Source organism: Tenrec ecaudatus, chromosome 9 (assembly GCF_050624435.1).
Source record: "Tenrec ecaudatus isolate mTenEca1 chromosome 9, mTenEca1.hap1, whole genome shotgun sequence".
NCBI lineage: Eukaryota > Metazoa > Chordata > Mammalia > Afrosoricida > Tenrecidae > Tenrec > Tenrec ecaudatus.
This window is the reverse complement of record NC_134538.1, coordinates 1,999,327-2,023,794: the sequence shown is the minus strand read 5'-3', so window position 1 is coordinate 2,023,794 and position 24,468 is coordinate 1,999,327. Positions and strand designations below refer to the sequence as shown.

At 50.4% G+C, this 24,468-nt stretch overlaps 1 pseudogene; it reads right to left on the bottom strand.

The window, feature by feature from the left end:
• Positions 1-8,808: 8,808 nt before the first annotated feature.
• On the bottom strand, positions 8,809-8,948 carry LOC142457567 (small nucleolar RNA SNORA3/SNORA45 family; annotated as a pseudogene).
• Between the last annotated feature and the right edge of the window lie 15,520 nt (positions 8,949-24,468).

Sequence of the window (24,468 nt, the reverse complement as noted above, 5' to 3'; positions counted from 1 at the left end):
GACTCAGAACCTGCCTTGGTAAGAAGACCTGAAGGTCTTGTTAGATCCTGTTAGATTCTTCTAGATCCCCAAGTGCTTCTGAAATACTCATAAATGCCTGGATATTTTGTTAGAATGTCGATTCTGATTTTGTATATCTAGGATGCAAAGGAAATTCCCAGCAAGGGGTTGAACTAGAGTGAACCAGTTCGAAGCCCTTGATCGAGAGAGAGGATCAGCTGAGTTGCCAGTCTAGCCTGCAATGAAAGCCGAATCCAAAGGGGAATTGCTCTCCGTAATTAACCTCTTTCCTCCGAAGATAAAGTGTCAAGGGTTCCAGTGGTGGGTGGCTCCACCGCTGTTCAACTTTGTGGTTGCTGCCAGTTACTTAAGCAGAAGTAGGAAGGAAAATACCTATCGCCACACCTGCCATCGCAGAGTTGCTGTGCCAGTTAAATGACATGTTACTTCTGCGTTCGTTGCTTTTTTATTTGCCGTTGTGACCAGGCTGTGTGGAAGGTTAGATGTGAGCACACCGAGAAATGTCAAGCACGATTAAAAATGTAAGGGAAATATTGTGATATTGTTATTAGTTCTAAGTGTGGAAGGGCATCCGTCAGCGAGTAGAGTACTAGGAAAAGAAGAAAGGACCAGCCCCGCTGGGCTGACAGTGTGTATTTACAGCCAGCAGCAACCAAGTGACCCTCAGCAGCTTTTTGCGAGTAAATCGAACCATTTCCTGCTCCCTAAATCCTCCAGGCAAGACTTGAACCAACCGACATCGAGTCAGAGACCCAGTCTCCACACTGTCCCAATAACTGGCTGTTTGAAACTCTACGAGATAAGTAATCAATACCAAATATATACCACCTGCTCTCATAGGCTTTACATACTACATTTTCATGTCAGAAGAATATATACAATCGCCGTGCAGAAAATCTGGAAATTCTGGTAAAAGAGAAGATATCAAAAGCCATACTTTCTCTGCACTTTAGTAGAACATTTATCACAATTTGATGTGCCTTTTCCTCATTTTTCCTACATGCGTTCTCTTCAAAGCCATTGCTAACTACATGCAATTCGGCAGTCAACTATTTTTCTTGCTTAACGTTACATTGTGTGTATTTTCCTTGCTCCTGTATTCAATAGGAACATACATATGAACAATATGACCAATATAGAGTTTGGGAATGGTGGAACACACCATTCATCCAAGAGATGATGTATGAGCCCCCTAATGTTGGGTATCTAGATTGCCTCCATTTTTCAGAAACGTCCAACAATGCTATAATGGAGGCCAATGCTTGGGCATGAGGCTTTTCTTATATTTAAGGTTATTTTATTAGAATAAATCTCCATAAGAGCAATCCCTAGCATCTTGGACATAAACATGCTTATAGCTCTTGATATAAATTGAAGAATTACTTTCCAATAAATTGGACCATTTTACACTCTCCACAAAGTAGGAGCACCCAGTTCACTACACTCTCTCTAGCACTGGAGAGGAGATTTTTTTAAATGTATTATTGACTCAGTATGTGGAACACTGTCCTATTTTCTCTTAATTTTTACTTCCATATATTTTAAATAAAGCTGGACACAACTTCCAACTTTCAATTGTTCTTTACGTGTATATAAAAGTATCTGGTTTTAATAAGACATTTTGATTATGAGTTAAAGGAAACCATTAGGTTTTTCCAGCAAAAAAAAAAAAAAGCACTGAAAACATAGCGTGGCTTAAACTGTGTAAGGTCTGCTTCTTCGTCTATAAAATGGCTTCTAGACTCAGGCCGAGATGTAGTATACAAAATATTTGGTGGAAGATCAAGTGCTTTATAAGGATAAAGTGGATGCAACTCTCATTTCATCTACGACCTAGCTTTGAAGCTCACAAATTGAAGAAACTGTGCGAGTGAATGGGTAAAACCAGGCCAAATGAAAAGGGGTTGGGAGAGCCAGGTACTACCTAGACACTTAAAAGATACCCATCAGGAGACACACAGCCTAGACACCCATTAAGAGATTGGCATAGATATGGCATCTTCTCCCCCTTCTGATTTTCCAGGATAAGCTAAAAATAATCCCTACCGAGTAAGCTTGTCAATCGATCAAGTCAAAATACCTTCTCTTTCCACCAAAATGTGCAGATACTTGGATAGGAGAGCAACTGTACTTGACCAATGAAAGCCTACTTTTCCTAAGAGAAAATTATACTGCTAGGGGAGGTGGGGAGCATCATCCTCTCCCCAATTGTTGCATATATTCAAAACGCATATGTAATAGTTTTCCCCAGGGTGACGGTGTGAGAGAGAATGCACAAGACAAAGTTAAATGGCTTGTTTATCTCTTGGTTTATTTCAGTCGCTTGAAGATTGTTAAAGCTGTGTTTAAGCTGCCAGCCAAACCACTGGACCAAACAAACAAACCTGATGCCATACCATTAATGCACAGTGACCCCATAGGACAGAGTTGCACTGTCCCCTAGGACTTCAAGGGCATAATCTTTATGGAAGCAGATTGCCACATCCTTGTCCCAGAAAGAGGCTGGTGAGTTTGAACCACTGACCTCTTTATTGGCTAGCAGCCAAGTGCTTAAAGCGCTGTCTGTCAGAAGCTGGCGAATATTATTGTGTTCAGGTGGAGAGTCAGAGTGTTTACAAACTGTGTTTCTCTGCCTATGTTTCTAGATATTGATTAATAATCACAGTAGCTAAAAATTTTTAAAGGGAAAGAATGCTTGTGTGTGTGACCGAATAGCTAAATGACAAAACAAAAACATGCTTTTGGGAAAAAAAATGTTCCCTTCCCGAACATTTTGAAATATGAAAACGCAAACACCGGAAGTGAAACAAAGCTGCCTGCCTAGCCGGCAGCAGGCGGCTCCCTGCGTTGTCCCGGTGTGCGACTGAGCAGCGCAGATGTCGTCGTGCCAGTCCACGGCTGGACCTCCAGGCACCAGGCAGGGGAGTGAGGCCATCAGGAGCTCCCACGGAGCAGACACACCATCAGTGGATAGTGTAGGGACAGGGGCAGATCGTGCAAATGATTACCAGGCCCGACAGGTGACACTTAGTGAAGTAAGTTGGGGAGGTAAGGATAAAGGCTTTCAATGTCCTTGTCACTGTAAGACCAAAAACAACAACAACAACAAAGCAGGATGCGGCTGATGGCAAATGTGTTCAGGTGACACAAACAGGAGCGAGAGGAAGCCTGGGTTGGATCACAGACCCCAGCCCTTGCCACAGGGAGGGAGTTTCCCAGTCCTAGGAAGAATGCCAGCGCCATGCTCAAGGGAAGGGGAAAACTGACTTCTGTGTGAAATCTTTGTATCTGTGGCCCCCTGGCCTGCAACGTGCAACCCCTGGATAAGCAGGCTCCCCAAGGGACTGGGTGGGTTTGGAGCCACTCTGCTGTGGGCCAGGGAGGTCAGGGCAGAGGGCTATCTGCCAGCGCTGCCTGGTGTGCCGCTCAGGCGGAGGGTCAGAGTAGAGCAGCTGGAGACAAGGAAGAGCATTCCCATCCTGAGTGCAGGAGAACGTGTCAGTGTGTGGTCCACATTTCCTGTCTGACCTGCGGGGTGTAGCCTGTGGGGTGAGGAATCGAAAAGGTTCCTGTGGGAATGAAGGATCCCGAGGGGTTGTCCTGTGAGGCCTGCAGCATCCACGGGTCATCTTCTTGAAATCAAGGAGCACCTCTCTCCCCATGCTCTGCTCGGGCAGAGGAACCAGAGGGGAGGGCCGAGAGGTGCACCAGAAAATGGCCCTGGGCCTTCCCTAGGGCTGGCATACTGGCCGGAGCCAGGAGTCTGAAACTCGGTGCCCACCGACCTTGAAAGAGAAAGAAGCCACTAGTTACTATCCCGCGGTTGCTGTGGCCACTGGGGACTTTTGATGTGAAGGGTGGTGACAGCCCCCCCCCCCACCTCCTTTCTCTGCATGCTCGCCTTCAGGGTGACGTCATGAACGTCAGTGGAGGGGACAGGCCACCTGTGGGTCGGTCTTGGCTTTAAAGCAGCGGTTCCCTGCTGTCTGCTGCAGTCCCGGCGACTCTGCTCAGAGATCACCTTGCTGGGACTCCTTCCGCACTGAGAGCGCCGCCGCTGCTCAGGACAGGACGGATGGCCCGAGACAGGTAAATATTCAAGGGGACAAGAACCCCAAAGAGTGTCCTTACACCTCAACTCTCATCCCACGCCCCTTCCCTGGGAGCCAGGGGTGGTCTGGGGAAGGGGTTTCCTTTCCGAAAGAAGTGGAAAGCAGCTGTCCTTCCTTGCCTGCCGTGGCGACGCAGGTCAGGTAAAATCGCCCCCAGGGCGCCCTGCCCAATCCCTTCTTCCGGAACCGGGTCTCCAGGATCGAATTGAGGCGCAGCCCTCTCCAGCTGGCTTCTGGCAGATAAGTCTGGGCTGGTAGGGTTTGGGTGGGGGGAGGGAGGGGAGACCTTTGCCATCTGTGCCCCATAGAGGGAAGAGCTTCGAAGGCGGGGTGCTCCTGATGCACAGGTGTTAGCCTACTAGTTGGGGACCTTCGGTTCTCATCCCCACCCACGGGGTGTGGGGGAGGGATGTGGAAACCTGGCTTGCTGTGTGTCACCTGGGTTCTGCGTCCCCTAGGAGGTGGGCGACCGCTCAGCTTCAGGAGTGCGCGCCTTCCTGGCCCGGAGCCGCCTCGAGTCCGCCACCATCCCGACACTGCGTAGTCGAGCCAGAAGCCTCAGGCCTGTTGCAAGCTTGGTATACAGGCTGCAGACCAACAGTCTTCCGGGAGAAAGGGAGGTAAGATGATAAATTCGAGCCGCCGGCAGGCCCCAGAATAGCCAGGGGGCTGAGGGTAATCACGCAGTGTTAAATTCTCTTCCACCGGCTGCAACCACTCAGAGAGGCGGTCGGGGGTGGGGGGGGGCGCCCTGCGGGAGCGTTCGATGGGAAAGTGCACCTGGCGCAGACTGCTCCTAATTTTACCGTTGCACGGGATGAACGCCCGGGGAGCCTACCCTCGGAGCCTCCACTTGGGATGGGTGAGGATCCCGCTGCGGAAGGACCCGCAGACACTCGAGCTTTCCGTTCAGCACCGGAGCGTGGACAGCGCCCACCTGGCTGCCTCTGGGGTAGGTTTCCTGCGCTCCGCCGCCCGCCGCCCGGCCAGCGCTCCCTGGCTGCAGGCGCCCGCAGTCCCTCCAAGCCCACATGGGGAGTTCTGGAGGCGAGCCTCAGCTTTCGTAGAGGAAGAATCGATTCATCGCCTCGGTTACATCGCCAGGTTTAGGTACCAGATCCTAGGAAAACATTCTGCCCTTTGATATAACCAGTAGAAAAATTGGGCGCAGAATGCTAACAGGTCGTCCTGGTGAAGAGGCGCGCCTGTGTGCGCTGCACGCTAGCGGCTGGGCGACTGGCGACCTCAGGTCTGGTGTAACCCCAAAGATCGGCACTACAAAGTCTTGTGCTCGCTCTCGCACGCTCTCTGTCTCTGTCTCCCCACAATCTGGGTAAGTCTTAAAGGGGAGGTGAGTTAAAAGTAGGACATAGGAGTGCAGAGATCATGTGGGAGGCGAGATAAGCATTTTTAGCTGGGCCCCCAACTGTGGATGAAATATGTTTAAAATGAACACCGAGATCCCCGTTTCTAGCCCAAGAGGCTCAAAGGACTCTTTGTATGAGGAACAGAGACCACTGCTTTGCTAGTAGGGCGGGAGGGGGGGGGGTTGCTAGAAGCCGCAGAGGGGAGACGCTATTGCAAAAGGGCTAACAGAGGTGGGGGAGGAGGAGAGCCGACCAGAATGGGGCACTAGAGTGTGGTTACCAGGCAACCAGATGCGAGCCTTGCTTCCTGTTGCCTTGGTTACGGCTAGTGGAGCTGCTTTGACCTCGAATTCTTCCTGAGCAGCTAGCTTCTTTTAAAATATCTGCTGGGGAGTCCCCAACCCCTTCCTGGGGCTGGGGGGGAGACACAATGGTTGCCTCGCGATCCACGCCCCCTCCCCAGGGGAAGGGGCATTAAAAAATTTTGGAAGGTTATATTTTTTCCATATAATTCAAGGTTCAAACCCCAAACAGCTACTTTTCCACGCTTGCAAAGGACTCTTTCTGTTAGAGAAGTAATGGCATCTTCAGTGGAGCCCTGGTGGCGCTGTGGGTTAGGCTGCTAATCGCCAGACGTTCAGTGGGAGTAAGATGAGGCTGTCTGCTTCCCTAAAGATTTATCGTAGCAGAGACTGTCGCAGAGACCTGAAGTAGCTTCTGGAATTTGCGATTTGGGGTTTCCCACAACACACACACACACACACACACACACACACACACACGCACACGCACGCGCACACGCACGCGCACTGAAACTAGTCTTTGCTCCACTTTCCCCCTTTTTTCCTCCAAATGAGGAAAGCCACATTTGCTCTATATAAACGAACAGAAGTGAGCAGAAATTGCCCAGGAGTATCCAGGGTAGAGAGAGGCTTTCCCCCTCCTAATATTGAAGTGGCCTGGTGGGTTTGGGTTCTAGAAAGGGCCTCTTCTCGCCTCCTTCCACAGATTGAGCCAATTGCACGCTCAGGGCAGCACCAGGTAAACAGCATCCGGCATCACCTACATTTATGCTGTTGCGATTCTCACATCTTTTCTTCCTCCCCAGCCCTGGCCTGACAGGACCAGTGCCTTTGCTCTTTTCCAATTCTGTTGATGGACAGTCATTCAAACGGTCTCTCCCTTGGCCAGCCTTGCCTGCCTGTGTCCAGTGTGACGTCTGGGTGGGAAATCAGTTGACTCATAATTTTCAGAAGGCAGCTGTAATGCTTTCAGAACAACGTACGGGGAAATCACTGCTAGCTCAATCGAACAACACTTCTGTTCGCCTTCATTCTATCTGACCAACCAGTCTCTTTGATAGGCGTAGGCTTTGAAGACAGAGAAAAATTATGGGGCACTGTTGAAGCCCAGGATGGTAGAGTGGGTTTTGAGCTGGGCTGCTAACTGCACAGTCCGAAGTTCAAGACCACCACCCATTCTCCTCGGGAGAAAGATGAGTTAGTTTTGGAAATCCATGAGGGCAGTTCTCCTCTGTCCTACAGGGTCACCATGAATCAGAATCAACTTGAGGGCAGTGAGTGAGGGTTTTTTATTTCATCAAGAGAATTTCTCTGTAAGAACAAGAGATTTTCTCTTTCCAAACCAAAGCAGTGCCTTAAATTGAGCTGTCACTCGATAGAGAAGACCCCGTGGCACAGTAGTTAAAGTGCAGTTCAAATCCACCAACCTGTCTTCTGGAAGGAGATGTGGCAGTCTGCTGCTATAAAGTGTGCACCACCTGGGGGACCCTGTGCGGCAGTTCGACTCTGTCCTCGCACACCCCCGGGAGCCAGAATGGACTCCTAGGCACAGAGTGTGGTTTAGGCTTTCACTTGAAAACACAGGGATGGCGGAAAGATCCAGATTCCCGGCAACAACTATTCTTTTTCTGTGATGCCCTTCACCAGCAAACAACCCCTATCTTTCCTCTCCTCTCTTTTGCCTTCTTCCTTCACCCATAACTAGAATAATTTTAAAAATCATTATCATTGTGATGTTAAGTTTAAGACAGAAATTCCCCCTGTGGTCTGACTAGGTATAGTTTTAGGCACATCGATATTAAAATATTTCTCCCCCGGTCATATGGTACTATAGAAACGTCTTGTTAGTTCAGGCCAGCTGGTCTGGTTTTGTTTGTTTTTATATTTTCTTCCCATAAAAAGGGCCTTCCTTTGTGTACTCTCAGGGGCAGCCACTGTGCCCCATATCATGAATATCTCACAATAACAGTGCTGGAAAAAAATAGTATTCCCTTTCTGCCCATTTTCTTTAGGGACAAAGGGCCTACTTTCAAGAAGAGAATTGGGATGTTATTGCCCAGCAGGGAGAAGCACTCTCTCATTGGTTAGTGTGTCCTGCTTTTCCAACCAATCAGAGAATGCCATTTTTCTCTTTCTGAATCCCTGAATGAGCCAGGTATCCAGCTTGATGGAATCTGCCTTATTTCAACCAGCGCCAAAAGGTGGAGCTCAAAGTTCAAGATCCAAGATCTGGGATCTGCTTTGGCTAATTCAGATTGCATTTGATCGGCAGGAATGAAATGTCCACCTAGGTATTTGTAATGTTCTTGAACATACCTGACTAATGCATTGTTATACTAATGCATTGTTAAACACACACATGCACGCACATGTGCGCGCTCCCCTAAATCAGTGCGTGTTAATGCACTGTGTGTCTAGGGGGCTTGGCTGATTTCCCCTAAAAGCGTAAACTTGACCTTCGCCCTTAACGACTTAGTGAAAACTCTGGGTATTGAAGATGGGAGGCTAAAAGGGGGATGAGCTGCTTCTCTTTGTCAAACAAATGTCTCAGCATTTTGGACCCTCTCTGCCTAGCTTTGGGGTCCTCGGATGGTTGCATGTGAGAACTTTCCCACTTACGTTATCTCCCTCTTCACAGCTCGCTGCCCTTTGACATCCATTTCCAGTGGATGGAAGGAGATGATGGTCCTGTCATTCGATATGAGCTGAGCCATCACTTCCCAGACAGGTTTGTGGCCTGTAGGCGTTGGGTGATCCCGGAAACGGGAGATTATCCTACTCCCTTGTGGACTTGGAGTTGAGCAGGTTGGTTTCTCTCCTTGTCCTTGGCACAAAAATCTTAGTAAGGGAAGCTGGCACTGGAGGCTGGTCCGCTTTTTCTTTTTTCCTTTTGATGCTAGAAAAACAAAGAAATGGATTTGTATCACACCACTGCAGGTGCCAATACTGATAGGCACAAAGAAAGATGCCGGCCACTCCCACGTCCCAGAAGCCCAGTCCGGCAGAGCACGTTTCTGAGCAGAGCACTAGTGGAGGCACTGTTTGCCCCCCTTCCCCCCCCTCCCCCAATGATCAAGGCCAGCAGATCCTCTCCGAGGACTCTAGCACACCAAGCCAAGAGTTGTGTCAGGATGTGACTCTAGTCCTCTTTTTCTAAAAGAAAAGAGAGAGAAGGTGCTATCCTTCCAAGACAGGTCATGTGACAGTAGGCAGACAGAACCTTTGCACGAGTAGCGAATCCCCTGGTAGTGGACCAATGGCTTGACCATGCTGATGCTGTCGGTAGCCCCTCCTTTCCTGGTCCATCAGTTCCAGGCCATCAGCAGGATCTGAGTCTCCGTGCTAGCAGCCTAGAAACCCTATTATGTCACACATGGAGTCCCTGAGTGGTGCAAATACCGAGCACACTCAGCTGCTAACCCAAAGGGTGGAGGTTCCACTGCACTCAGGGTACCTCAAAAGAAAAATCAGCCACTGAAAAATCAGCCACTGAAAACCCTACTCTCAAAGCAAGGGGACACCTGGAGTCAGAGTCACCGTGAGGCAAACTAGTTCTTATCTCATAGACACTTTGGAAAGGAGCCCTGGTGGTGATGCGGGTTAAGCAGTGTGCTGTTAAGGACAAGGTTGGTGATTCAAACTGACCAGTGGCTCCTGGGGAAAAAGATGAAGTTGTTGGTCCCCATGAAGGTATACAGATTTGGGACCCCCAGGGAGCAGTTCTACTCTGTCCTGCAGGGTGTCTGTGGAATAGACTTCACGGCAGTGGGTCTGTGGGATACACGTTCAAGTTCATTTTGAGGCAATAGGACTGTCACAGGAGGGTCAACAGGTCTTGGAATTGAACTCGCCTGGCCAGTATTAGGGCCCGTCCCTTCCCGAGAACAGGGACCCCAGCACTGGACCCCATTCCACTGCTGTCTCCCGCTGCTTCGCTTAAGTGTTGGTAGCTGCTGTTGAGACAACGTTTGCTAATAAAGCCCAATCAAAAAAAACCCCTAGCCCTCTTCACAAAAGATCAATGAAGGCTTAGTTAATTGTTTCCATGGTTATGTGGAGTCTCCGCATTGAAGATCCCTGGCACCCATTACCGTCCTGAAGTGAGCGAGATGAGAGGATTGGAGGCAACCATGGAAACAGGATTGCTAAGGGGACAGCTCTAAGTTCAGCGGAAAGGAGCTAGAGGTGGGGAGTGAAAGTGGGTGGGCTTAACATACTTTTCTTTGTGACCCTTGCAGCCTCTGGCTACTTGCAGGTTCTCCACACACAGACAGAGCCCCGAGTCAAAGAATTTTAAAACCTGGCACACAATCGGGTTTAAACCTATCTTCACTGGCTCACCACGGGAAAGGCCACTGGAAAAAGCCCCGCCTCTTAGCCACCCAGTCCCATCCACTATGAGTTAGTGTACTGGACTCTGTGCTAGACACGCGGACAGAGCCGTTAGCCAGCAGACACTGTTCTCGCGGGGAGCTTATAGCAGGACAGCGACTGGTTTGGAGCCGTAGCCAGAGCCCAAGCCCGAGCCCGAGCCCGGGCCAGCTTGGACAGGTCTGCAGGTCAGTGAGCTGCAGGGGACTGTCAGACTTCTCTCCGAATGCTCTGTGGAATACCCTCTGTGCCGGTCTATTTCCAGCTGGCGTTTATTTATGAACTCCCTCTTCTCCTGGAAACCCCAGGGGCGCTAACCTTTCCTGTGCCTCGTCCTTGTTCTCCTGGTCAGCACTGTGATCTTTGGCTCTGAAATGCTACAAAAGGTGTGCTGGTCCTCTCCCTGCATAGCAAAGAGACGACGGCTTATTATCATGTGGGTTTATAGGCTAGGCAACAAATCCTTCTCCCCTGATGCGTTCCATAAGTTTCGGCTTCCTAGCAGTTTAGCGTTTCTGAGCTAGGACTGGGAGGGGCTGTGGAAGGGGGTCCTGAAAACTTCCTGGGCAGCAATAGTCACCATGCCGGCTTCCCAATGCCGAACTTCAGGGATTGTTTAACCTCAGGCCCACCGCAGGTTGACAGCTAGAAGGTGCAGGGCCCCTGAGCGCCACCCCCACCCTGCTACGTGGCTCCCTCTGCCCCTGGGTTCCTCTGTCTCCCGGAGGATGCACCTCCACGCGGGATGAAGGGAACAGATCCAAGGATGGAGGGGCGAGGTGAAAAGGGAAAGCGCTAGCTAGCGATGAAAAGGAAGAGGGACTAAAAGCTGCAGTAACAGGAATGGGCCAATTATCCTTCAGTTGCTGTGGATATACAATTAGGGTTGTGCTCCCTGAGCCGCTGGATAGGGTGGCTTTTGCTAATTAAGGAGCGGATGTGTCCTGCCTGAGCAATTAGAGGCGGGCCCCTTTTGCCTCCCTCCCTCCAGCAGCACCCCAGGCTGGGGACGGTTAGAGGGAAGCCCAGTGAGCTGAGGGCGCAGAGGGGGAGGGCTGAGCCAGGATTCCACCCTCCCTTCCCACCCAACCATTCCCCCTATCCTTCCCTGGATGAGTTAGTTTATCACCTTTCTGTTCTGTTTGCATCGCCCGGGAAGCCCTGTTTAGTAAAGAAAGCAGACCAACTGAACGGGGTACAGATGGAAAAGTGGACGATCCTTTCTCCCCCATCTCGAGCCTGGACTCAGGAGAAGCCCCAGGTGTGGGTGGGTGGGTGTGCAGGGAAAGACCCGAATGTCATGCAGGCCTGGTGGGGGACCGACTTGTGGAAGACCCAAAGCTGGAAGTGGGGGGCGCGGGCCAAGACCCGGCAGAACCAGCCTGGATGGGCAAGTATGGCTGGCCCCATCTGGAAGACTAGTGATTTTGTTGTTGTCTCGCTACTGCTCAACAACAAGTCCCAGTCTGCCGCACGGGGCTGGCCACCACAGCGGCGGCCAGGGGGTGTGGGTGGGGTGGGGTGATGGGTGGGGTTCCCAGGTTTCTTTTCACCACTTTTTTTAACCTTGTATTGTGTACTGAGTGAAGGAGGTTTTGTTAGGCAGATAGGCAGGGATGGGATGTCCATTGACGCATGCCCAGGAGAGCGGAGCATGAAAACAAAAGCCTAGGTTTTCCCATGGTGGGCAGGGGTGGGCGCTAATCCTGGATCGGCCCACCTGGGCCAGGTGAATTCAATCCAGCCAATGGGGTCGATCTGGGGTCTTCCACCACGCCTCCCACTGGAATCCTTAAAAAGGCAGGAGCCAGGGGGAGAGAGGGAGAAACGAGAGAAATTGGAAGAACTGGGGAGAGAATTTGAGAAAGAACTTGAGACAGGTCTTTGTCGGAGGAAAACTTGGGAGAGAGATCTTTGCGTGACCCTGAGCAGTCTCTGCCAGGCCGCATGGTCAGAGGAATCCTATGGGTGCCGCGTTAAACCTGAAGCTTCTTGTAACTCTCAATAAATTCACTTGGATCATGAGCCAGGCTTCGGCGTGAATTCTTTCTCCTGTGGAGCCAAGGACCGAGGTGTAACTCTAGCCCCGAGAGAGAGATCATACAGCTTCCCCAGCAAATAAGCGTTACACTCAACACTGCATACTTTTCCCCCTGTGCTCGATTGCAACCCCCACAAAGTAACACCATGTCCCCCGCTTCCACCCTGTGTCACCCATGCTTCCATCCCCCGCTCTGTCCTCACCCTCCCTACCTTGTGAACGTGGTCCTTGGGCAGATGCCGCCTGTTAGATCTCAAGCGGCGGGCTATTCTGAGTGTATCCTGCCCTGTGCTACGGTTTACCTTACAAGCTGGTCTGGTGTTTGACTGAAAATTGAGCCACAGGGTGAGCTCAGTGTTAGGCCTGATGGACTGTCAGAGGGTGGGCACCAAGAGAGCCCTCACTGCTCGGTCACTGATGCCGGATTACACGACACGAGGTGGATTCGAAAGATTCTGCGTTTCCTCTTGACAGGAATGGGAAAGGAGACCGGAGATCCTCCCTCCAATTGACCCTTTGTTCTCTTAGGATGTAGCTCTCTTCCAGCCATCAGTATAGTTGCACCTTCACCTCTATCTGTGTGTATAGACAGGCTGAGTGAAACCGTTGTTTCAGACAGACAAAAATCTTGGAATGACAGGGACAAGGTAGGAAAGCAAAGTATGTTTTAATAAAGATCTTGTGGTACAGAGTTTCCATGACTTAGGGACCCTAAATCTTGAGGAGACAGAATGAGGATGTAAGAAGTCCTGGCTCTTAGTGAGAGGAGGGAGGAAGCCTGGAAGATCCATTAGCACTCAGATCAGAATTAGCTCATTGACTTGGCTAATACCTAAAGAATTATCCTGCATACTCTGCAGGATCGAGGGGGTTCACTCAGGGTCGCAGGTATGGCGGATTGTTAGCTAAGTTGCCTCTAAGCCAACTATATACTTCTAGTCAGCCCCATTAGGTGGCCAAGAGGTTCCACTCACTTCTGGCCAGTAAACCTGGCTGGTTTGATGGTTATGGTTTTGAGTTCCGTTCCCCTTTCTCCTCCCACCCGCTCCAGCTCCTTCTAATGCGGTCCCTTTCAGAGCACTTGGTCTAGGTAGCCGGGGTCCCACTTCTGATTCTTCTGGTCTCAGAGTCATGGACACTGACGTTAATGTTGTGCCTTTGTTCTTTGGGCCAAATGTTTCTGAGCATCTGTGACGTTCTTCAAGACCCCAGTTGCTACTCACCCAAGTTGGTTGTAAAACATGTTCTTGGTTCATTCTGTTGTGCCAATTGTCCCCCATGGCTTTGGCCCTGTGCCTCTCCACACCCCCGCCCAGAGACTCAACCCCTCGAGGTGTGTGTGGCGAGGAATTGTTCAGAGATTTGCCCCCTGGATGCTCTACTATATTCGTGGGTGTGTTTGCAGATGATGTAAGAGTCTGTGGATCTCCTTGCTCAAAGCCTATGCATATTCGTGGGCAGGGCCCATCCTTCGTCCCACACTGGTTGGGCTTGTGAGTCTATGTTTTCACTGCTAGGTTGTTGTCATTGCAAGGCTGTGAGGATAATAAAAGTCTCCTTTTTCCATTTATCAGGAAATACCAAGAAGAATGCCCCCTGACCACTCCCTGGCATCTGTGCCTCAGATGAATCTTCTAGAAGCAAAGACTCCAGTCTCCATAGATTCAAAACCAATGACTAAGGGGCAGGGAGAGGAAATTGCCCTCCCGCAACCACCTCACCACCATTTGCCCTTTTCGTTGGCCACCTGCAGTGTGAGGTTCTCGTGACCCCACACCTGGGGCTGTGGGGCCTGGGTCTCTGGCTGGCTGGCTGGCTGTGAAGGTCTGGGACACACATACTCATGCTTCAGAGGTCCTGGCAGCCGTGTGGGAGGCATGCCTATGTTGGCTGGTGCCTGTCGGCTTGGGAACAGACTCAGGGAGGCCCCCTCCTCCCAGAAGCATGTGTAGAGGAAACCCCGCTGACTCTTTCTAGACGCCCCAGTGCAGGGCACAGTCCCACGGGGAGACTCTCAGTGGAAATCTTTTTTTTTTTCCCAAGCAATAAACCCAAATTGCTCTGCTCCTTACATGTCTCCCCTCCCACCACAGCAATAGCCAGGGCCATGCTGAGGGCGGTGCTGGGGCCAGAGAAGGGAAGGATTGGTCAGAGGCCTTGGGAAACTGAGAAGGCTGGGAGTGGCTTCCCTCTGGAGTACTAAAGTATTCTCATACCTAAATTGGGCTTAAATGTGGATGCCCCCGCCTCCCCTCCCCCAGTGGCATAGATGGTTAAACACTGGGCAGTGGAGCTGTGATAGTTGATGTTTAAATTCATGTAGAGGCACCCCCCCCCCCACACACACACACGCACGCACGCGCGCGCACCGTGAGTGGGGACGGACTCCGCAGCAGCGAACAGGCACATAGGCATCATCCTTAATGCAGATCTCCCGCCCTTTACCACGTGCTCCCTGCCAGACCTCTCTCTGGTGAAGCCTCTCAGAACCAAGACCACCTGTCACTCTCACCTAGAGGCTGCTCTAGACCCTGGGCTGCTCCCTCACCGCCCTTACCTGGCCCTCTTCCTCCCCATTTCCTGCCTCTTCAATTCCTGTTTGCCCCTGACTCAGCCTGAAACCAGCGGGCAGTCGTTCCTATTAGAAATCTCATTCACACTCCAGGAGACTGCAAATTGGCGTCCCTCTGTGGGTGCCCGCCCCTACGAGGGGAGCGGCCTGGATTTGGTCAGAGTGGGCCAAGCTGGGGCTGTGGCCTGGAGAGGGGCCGAGTCTCGGGACACTTTCAGCCGCCTATGTGGATGGGGGTGGGAGTGGAAGGGGGTCAGACAGACAGCTGCGGAGGGAAGTGGGCACCCTGCTGATCTGAGAGGAGAGGAGGAGGTGCATGCACTAGCCTGTGCCCTTAGCTGTTTCCGACTTTGGGGGCCCCATCTAGGGCTTCGAGACTGTTTAAATATTTACAGGAGCAAATCTCTCTCCCGTGGGGCAGGTGGTGGTGTTTAAACCCACTGATTTTTCTGTCAGCAACCCAACGCCTCGCCCACAGTGGCCCACACCCAACCCAAGGCCATCAAGTCGACCCCAGAGTGTTCCATCGGGGTTCTGAGGCTGTAACCCTTCACAGGAGCAGACAGCCTCGTTTTTCTCCCAGGGAGCACGGGAGAGGCTTGAACCACGAATCTGGCTATTAGCAGCCCAGTGCTCAACGGACTGCACCACCAGGCCGCCGGTTGGAAAAGCAAACCCACTGCCCTTAAGTTGATCCCCAGTCATCTCACTCACCCCCATGGGGCTGATGCTGGCTCCACGTGGCTGTACAGGGCAGGGCAGAACTATGCCTGTGCGTTTCCCTGACTGTGACGCTTAGTGGGACTACAAAGCCTGTCCTTCTCCAGTGGTTTCCAACTGCTGGCCTTGGGGCTAGCAGACCAATGGATAACCACTACCCCACCAGGGCGCCTGATTCTCTCTCAGTCATAGGGACCCTGTATGGGGCTGCTGAGACAATAAATATTTGTAGAAGCAGTCAGCCTGGTCATTCTACCAACGAACGAGCCGTTGGTGGTTCGAACCACCGCCGGCCTCACAGGTCGCAGCCCGTGCTTACCTCAGTGTGTCCCCCACCACCCGGGCCCCTGTTGATAGGCACGGGATGGAGAACAGAGGAGACATGGCAGTCCCAAGGTGGGAGTGAACACACTGAATTCCCACGCTGGCTCTACCACGTGTTAGCTGTGTGACTTTGAGCCAGGTTCTTAACATCTCTGAGCCTCCGATGACCATTGTGAAATGGGGTCTACTGTACCTGCCTTACCTGGAAGATGGGGGGGTATGCAAATAGTTAAAGATTCAGCTATTAACTGAATCCATGCACAGGTGTCTCAGAAGAAAGGCCTGCTGGTGCACTGCAGAGACATCAGCCTGCCATTGAGAGCGCATGATACAGGCTACCCTGAAACACAAGTCAACCTGAGTCGGGCAGACAGGATAGCACGTGGCTTTCGGGTTGCCTTGCTTCGTTGCCACAACAACCAAACAGGAGCCACATGACAACACAATCCCAGGGCCTGCCACACGTGTCCACTGAATATTAGCCTCCCCTTTCATGGCCGCCTCCTACTCTAAACAGCGGGCACCCACAGTCCCTTCCCCTGAAGAAGGAACAAATGGGCGCCATCATTGCCTGTTATCTGGTCGTTTCATCCCGCTGAAGTGTTTATCCTTAGATCAGTCTGCTCGATATGAATTGAAAGAATGAGTACCGGGCCAAGTTCCCTACTCATTTAAAAATTGCAGAAATGTGGGCTCACATGTGACTGTCCTACCAGCGCCAACGTATTACTTCTTATTGTTACTTCCTATGAGCCACGGAGCACAGGAGTTGGCGATCCCAGTGTCAGGGTCTCAGGGTGCAGGGAGGGCTCGCATTCACTGCCTGAACTGAACCAGTCCAGCTGCAAGCCCCCTCCGCCCGCTGGCCGCTCCCTCCATGAGCTAGGGGACAGCGCATTCTGCTGGATGCTCCACGTAGCTGCAACAGCCACCCGGGGTTCCACCCTGGGCATCCCCTAATCTCCCGGGAACTTAAACATTCTCTGCATCACAGTGCCACCTCCACATAAGTTCAATCAGAATCTTGGATCCCGATGCTCAATCAGAGGCTGAGGACCACGGGTTGAAGTATTCATTTTACTTGTACGAGTGAACGAAGCTGAAGTTTCTAATGGAAAAACAGCACCAGTGGAGAAGAGTAATCTGTGGATGAAGTCTCTACTCGGCCATGAAACTTCGACTGTGTTGGACTTGCTCTGGGTCTAGGAATCCTGCCCACCCAAACGAGTTAGGGGAAGTCGTCCAGGTACAGTCCTGGAAACCCACAGGGCGGCCGCTACGAGGCAGTGCGTTTAGGAGTTGTTTTTTAAATTATTTCTCAGAAGTAGATCTCCAGGGCTGGGTGGGTTTAAACCACCAGTCTTCGTGATAGTAGCCATGCATGGACAGTCTGTGCCATCCAGGGACTGGGGGCAGGCGTCCGGGTGTTGCGATTGTCTTGGTGACAGGTTGTGAGCATGAAGGTGCAGGGCCCGTCCAGATGCACCTATAGAAGCTGCTCGAAGGCATCCCTTTGAGGACCCAACCCACGTCTGCTCACACGGAGGGTCCATCAGGACCCCCACCAGGGCTTGTTAATTGCTGGTTCAGTCGGTCTGTTGTGGGGTCCAGCCGTTTCCTTCCCAACATTGCCCAATGACGCCAATGCTGCCAGGCTCTACAAGATGGACACCAGCTTCCAGGCCACCAGTCCCAGCACTGTGAGAATCCCCCCCCCCCCCCCGTGTCCTAAACGGTTCTCAAAGCAGGTACGCATGGCAGGCAGAACGGGATCTTGATTGGTAAGCGCCAAACAGAGCCAGTGTCAGGAGACCGGAAGAACTCCGCCTGTTTTTGAAAAATCAAAACACAAGAAAATAGGGTTTGTTGGAGCAGTTAATCTATATACATACAGAGAAACCATTCTTAATCTGCAGAAACAAGGGACTGCACGTAGGCTGGTTGCGCTGAACCCTTTGAAGCCTAGGTTCCCAAATATATTTGGCCTACCGCCCCTTTTCAAACAATAAAAATTGCTCCACGCCCCCTGGGAATTAAACGCATCTGTACTATAGCCTATAATCCAGGATGCGGCGTAGGTGTCTGCCTTTTCAGTTCCCCCCATCATTCCAGACCGTTCGAGGGGGCGCAGTCGCTGTCGGGAACACTTTCAACGATTTAAGGAGGAGGCTTAAGACAGAAGATTGTCCACGTGTTTAACTGAGTCACGTCCCTCTCCCCTTACTGAGTTCTGCTGGCATGGGGATAACTAGGCTTGAGAGGTCAGGGTGGGGGAGCATTAATTTGGACAAATCTTTAGTGCTTATTCCATGTGGACAGGTTTTCATCATGACAAAGTCTCATGGCCCTTGAGTCAATCCTGACTCATAGTGACCCTGTAGGACAGAGCAGAACTGCCCCTGTGGGCTTCCAGGCCTGTAACTCTATGACAGTAAAATCCTCATCTTAAGCCCTTGGAGCAGCTCAGGGTTTCAAAGTGCTGACCTTGGGGTTGGGAGCCCAACATATAGCCACCACATCACCAGGGCTCCTTCTTGTGACAAAGTACTTACAGGTTATTGATGGAATTCAGGGAAGTTTGGCCCTTTACCTATCTAGAGCTAGGAGACCTCTTGAAATTAAAAATAAGGGTGTATACAATTTTCTTTTTTAAAAATCATTTTACTAGGGGCTCATACAACTCCTATTACAATCCATACCTTCATCAATTGTGTCAAGGACATTTGTACATTCATTGCCCTCATGATTCTCAAAACATTTGCTCTCCACTTAAGTGAGCCCTTTGCATCAGCTCATTTTTTTCTCCTCTCTCCCCACTTTCCCCTCCCTCGTGAACCCTTGATAATTTCCAAATTATTATCTTGTCATCACTGGCACCGTCGATGTCTCCCCTCACCCACCCCCCTGCCGTCCATCCCCCCAGTGAGGAGGCCACATGTAGATCTCTGTAATCGGCTCCCCGCTTCCACCCCATCAACACCCCACCCTCCCAATATCGCTACTCTCACCACTGGTCCTGAAGGGATCATCCACCCTGGATTCCCGTGTTTCCAGTTCCCATCTGTACCAGTGGCCATCCTCCAGTCCATCCAGAACTGCAGGACAGAATTGGGATCACGATAGTGGCGGGGTTGGGGGAGCATCTAGGAACTAGAGGAAAGTAGCATGCCCCATCGTCACCACTCTGCACCACGACTGGCTCGCCTCCTCCCCACGACCTCTCCCCAGGGGGATGCTCGACTGCCCACAGATGGGCCCTGGGTCTCCGCTCTGCAACTCCCACATCCACAACGACATGGCCCCTTGTTCTGATGATGCCGGACACCTCATCCCCTCGACACTTCGTGATCGCACAGGCTGGCTCGCTTCCTTCATGTGGACCCTGCTGCTTCCAAGCTAGATGGCCACTTGCCTACGCCAAGACCTCAGACACTATGTCTCCTGATAGCCGGGCACCATCAGCTCTCTTCACCACATTGGCTTATGTACCCATTTGTCTTCAGTGATCATTTTAGGGAGGTGAACACACAATGATATGATTTTTTGTTCTTTGATACCTGACAACTGATCTCTATGGCACCCCATGAGCACGCAGGCTGGTGTGCTTCCTCCATCTAGACCCTGCTGCCTCTGAGCTAGATAGCGGTTTGTCTACCCACAAGCCTCCAAGACCCCAGACACTATATCCTTTGATAGCCGGGCACCATCAGCTCTCCTCACCACATCTGCCCATGCACTCATCTTGTTCTCAGCGATTGTGTTGGGAAGGTGAGCATCATGGAATGCCAGTTTAATAGAACAAAGTGTTCTTGCATTGAGGGAGTACTTGAGTGGAGGCCCAATGGCCTTCTGCTACCTTAATACTAAACCTATACATATATGCACATAAATCTATTTCCACATCCTCATACATAAATATATGTACATATGTATGTACATGCCTGTATTTAGACCTCTATAAATGCCCTTTACCTCCTAGCTTTTTCCTCTATTTCCTTTTACTCTCCTCTTGTCCCACTATCATGTTCAACCTTTATTAGGGTTTCAGTAATTCCTCTCAGTTATATTACCCTTGGTCACACCCTACCAGGTCTCCTACACCCTCCTCATCACCAATTTGGATCACTTGTTGTTCCCTTGTCCCTGGGTTTGTTAACACCACTCCCTTTTCCCCCACCTACCCCTCTCCCATGTCCTCCCGGAACTGTTAATCCCGTTGTTTTCTCCTCCGGATTGTTCATCCAGCATATTTAATTTAGACAGATTTGTGGAGATAATAACATGCACAAAAACAGAACAGAGCAAAACCAAGCAACAAAAGAAAACAAAACAACAAGCCAATGACAAAAAACAAAACACAACAGCAAGAAAGAAAAGCTTGCAGTTAGTTTAAGGACTGTTTGTTGGCCTTTAGGAGTGTTTTCTGGTCAAGTCTGATGGGGCGCTGAGCCCTGGCCCTAAAGTCTGTTTTTGGTATTCCCTGGGGACTTCGTTGCTCTGTTCCCCTTGCTGTTCTGTTGCACGCCCTTAGTGTTTAGCCTCGGTGTGGTGGGATCAGATCAGGTGGAATTCCCACACTGTGTCTCCGGTGTTGTCCCCTGTAGGGCTATGGGTCAGTGAGGGATGTCGTGTCTCATAGTGGGGATGGCCATGTGGTTTTTCTCGGTGAATTGGCTGTTCTGAGTGGGAATCTCTTCATCAAGGATTGGTGGGCCAGGATGTGCTCCACTCTCTCTTCTTTCCCCTTCATTTGCTCCCGTGTGCTCTGATCAGACAGGTCCCTCTCCTGGAGATGCAGATTCAGTGCTGTTCTCTGAAACAAATTCTTCTGAGGGGAGAAGCAGGTGTCCATGTAGTTGGGATTGGGGCTGGCCCTCAGACCTCTCCACTGATTCCCTACTCCATGCCGGCATGTTGCATTCACACCTTGGAGCACTGGGGTTAAGTCTGGTCCCTCTTTCCCGTGGAGATTTAAACAATACCCTCCCCTTGGGTGGGTTAGTGGCCTGTGCCCCCGCTACCCTTTTCTTTTCTTAAAAAAATTTTTTTTTCCTTTACCCACCTCCTTTTTAGTTGGCTACCATATGTATCTCTGGATTTGGTTTGGCCCCTGCCATACTACCTGGTCCTCACCCCAAGAATGTTTGTATACAGTAGCTTTTCCCCTGTGCCCCTTTTGCATTTTTTTTAAAGCTTACCCCAGTGGACTCATGTTGTACTTGTCCTTTTGTGCTTGGCTTACTTCACTTAGCATGATTTCCTTCAGTATTTCCCATGCAGTGATGTGCTTCATGCATCCATCACTGCTTTTTAGTGATGCGTAGTACTCCATTGTATGTATGTAAAACAGTTTTTTAATCCACTCATCAGTTGATGGAAATTTGGATTGTTTCCAACTCCTTGCGATTGCAAACTGTGCTGCAATGAACACTGGAGCACAGATGTCTGGCCGTGGTTTGTTCCTTGCCTCTTCTGGGTATATGCCTACTAGGGGGATTGCTGGGTCGTATGGTAACTTGATTTCCACCTGTTTTAGGTATCGCCAGATCGATTTCCATAGTGGCTGTACATACTTACAGGCCCACCAGCAGTGGATGAGAGTTCCTGTCTCCCCACAGCCCCTCCAACACTTGTTGCTTTCTGATTTTTTGAATTGGGTTATCTTTGAGGGTGTCAGGTGGTACCTCACTGTTGTTTTAATTTGCATTTCTCTTATGGCTAGAGGTCGGGAACATTTTCTCATATGTTTGTTGGCCACTCGGATGTCTGCCCCTTACAATCTTCTTTTCATTCAATCCCTGAGAATGGATTCATTAGTGACTGCCCTTTGTCACCCAGAAAAGATAAACTAACAATGCTGCAATGCCTAGTGGTACACACACACACACACACAGAGTTTTACACAGGCTTCACTGTGGGTCAAAGAAACCCCTTGAATTTGCAGTCAGATGTCCATTTTGAATTTTGTTTCACACATGTATCTGCAAGTCGAGCAAGGCCTGGGGCCACCAGGAGCCATGGAGTGAGGCAAGGTGCACATCTTCCTCAAAGCCCTCTGAAGAAATCAACACAGCTCAGGCCATCCATCCAGATTCCCAGGGGCCCTGGTGGTACTAACAGCAGGCTCTGCTGAGAACCAAAAAGGTTGGTGGTTGGAGTCCACCCAGAAGCTAGGCCTGCTGTTCTACTCATAAAAGGCCATCAACCAACCAATCAACCAAATTCTCAGCCATTGAGTCCGTGGTGGCTCATAGTTCTCCTGTGGGACAGGGTAAAACTGCCCCTGAAGGCTTCCGAGACTGTAAGTCTTTATAGGAGTAGAAAGCCTCCTCTTTCTCCCTTGGAGCAGTTGGTGGTTTTGAACTGTTGACCTTGTCATCAACAGCCCAACTTGTACCCACCGGGGCTCCTCTCCAAAAGGCTGCAGTCACTGAAAACACCGTGGAACACAGCTCCACCCTGACACACCAGGGTCGCCATGCGATGGGCTCAACTGTCTGCAACCGGTACTCGTAGCTCCCAGGACAATGAGACCACTGCTTTCTGTTCTTTAAAGCCCAAACAGAAAGAAGCCTGATCAAGTCAGGTGGGGGCAGGATGTAGCTCCCTGACCACCCCTCACTCTGAAGGGGTTCTGCTTTAGAGGAGTCACAAACAAAGCCAAACTTGTCGCCATTGAGTTGAATGGGACTCATGTTGATCTGACAGGACAGAGTAGAGCTGCCCCTGTTTCTGAGGCTAAGTCTTTATGGGAGCAGACAGCCTCAGCTTTCAACCGCTGACCTTTCCGTTTGCAGGCCAATCTGTAACCCACCTTGCCACCAGCTCTCCTTAGAGGGGATCGATTCTCCCTCAGTCATTCAGTGAATTCCCTAAATTTGGGTGATTTGGGTGGGGGTGGAGGGAAAGGAAGGACACTGCCTTCCACAGTCAAGATGCCCATATGATGGCATCTTTAGTATACCTGGAAATGTCAACCTTATTTTGCCTGGTAAGATATTCCTATCCCAAGTCTAAGTAGCGATAAAGAATGTATTGTAAAAATTGGCATCTTGGACTTAAGTGGCGAGCAAATGCTTTGAGAGTGATTAGGGCAAAGAATGTATGGATGTGCTTTATACAATTGATGTATGTATATGCATGGATTGTGATAGAGTTGTATGAGCCCCTAACAAAATGTTTTTAAAAAATTGGCATCTTTAAAAAAGGAAAACACTTAAAATACTACCATTAACTTAATACAGTGGAGTTTGACTGTCATCGCAGTTTAATTCGTTTTAAAAGGACATGAAAAACTCATCCTTATTGACAGTGTTGCCTTTTACCTGAGTCCTGTACTGGAAAACAAGGAGACCTGGTGGTGTCGTGGTTACAAGTTGGGCTGTGACCCTCATGGTCGGCAGTTCAAAACCACCAGCAGCTCTGAGGCAGCAAGACTGGGCTTTCTACTCCTGTAAGCAGTCGCAGTCTCAGAAGTGCACAGGGGGTCGCTGTGAGCCTCCATGCACTGGGTGGTGGTGAGTACTAGAAGAGAGCAACGCTTTATATATTCCTCTGCTCCTTTTTGGCCCTGAAACAACTTCTAGAAACAAGCTTTCACTTATGATTTAGATAAGACTCACAGACATCGCTTGTTTACCAAGGTCAAGGTGGGATGCAGATCCTTCTGGTAAGAAAGGTGGGGACCAGGTCTGACCTCTGACTCCACATCAGTCCCAGGCTGATCCCTCGAAAGCTGTCAGGTCTCCATCCTCCAACCTTCTTTACCAATCATCTCTCTGAAACACTCTCTGCTGGGTTCAAAAGGCATTGTAAGGACCACAAAGAATCCAGATGATCATGGGGCTTATTACGTTAACAGCTTGCAATTCAATATCAGAAATGCTCAGGACACAGTGCTTCAAATCAGGAACACCCCTTTTCAACCATCCACCGAGGCACACCTTCATGGTCCCCAACTTCTCAGATCCATGACCCCTTGACCTCTGCCCTGCTTAGGTAATCTTACAGAGCTCTTTCAGCACCGCCAATAAATGTCCGAAGGGCATTATACTCCGCCACAAGCCCTAGTTTGCAGGCAGTCTCAGGTAACTCCATGGGCCAGCAACTCTAATACCCTTTCTTTATTAAGTACCTGAAGGCATTCCCCTCCAAAAGTGAACATCCCACTCAAAGGCTTTCAGCTTCCTTGCGCCATGGGTGAGAAGGTTCTGTTGCCACCCCTTTCCCACCGCATCACAGCTCGCTGTCTCCTGGAATGGGGAGATGCAATGTGCAGGGGTCTCAGGGTCCAGAAGATACGCTCTACCCCTGACTCTTCTTGCTTGGTGGCAGTGAGGACCCCCGTTCTAGTTTCTGAGATGGTTCATTTTATGCCCAATGGGGTGGCAAAGTAGACCAGTCCCTGCGTTCGAGTGCCGCACATCCAATTTGCATGTTTCCAGTCATTTGCTGAAAGTCACAAAGACTCTGGTTACAAGAACCATATCAAAAAATTCACTGCACCACGCTCCAAGTTCGCATTCTTTGCCTCCAATTATGAAGTGAACTGCTTGTCCCCACTGATCAACCAGAGCAGAAGGCTTGTTAGCCAAATGTGGCTTAGTTTCTCTCCTTTCCTAGGCTCCTGAATATTAAA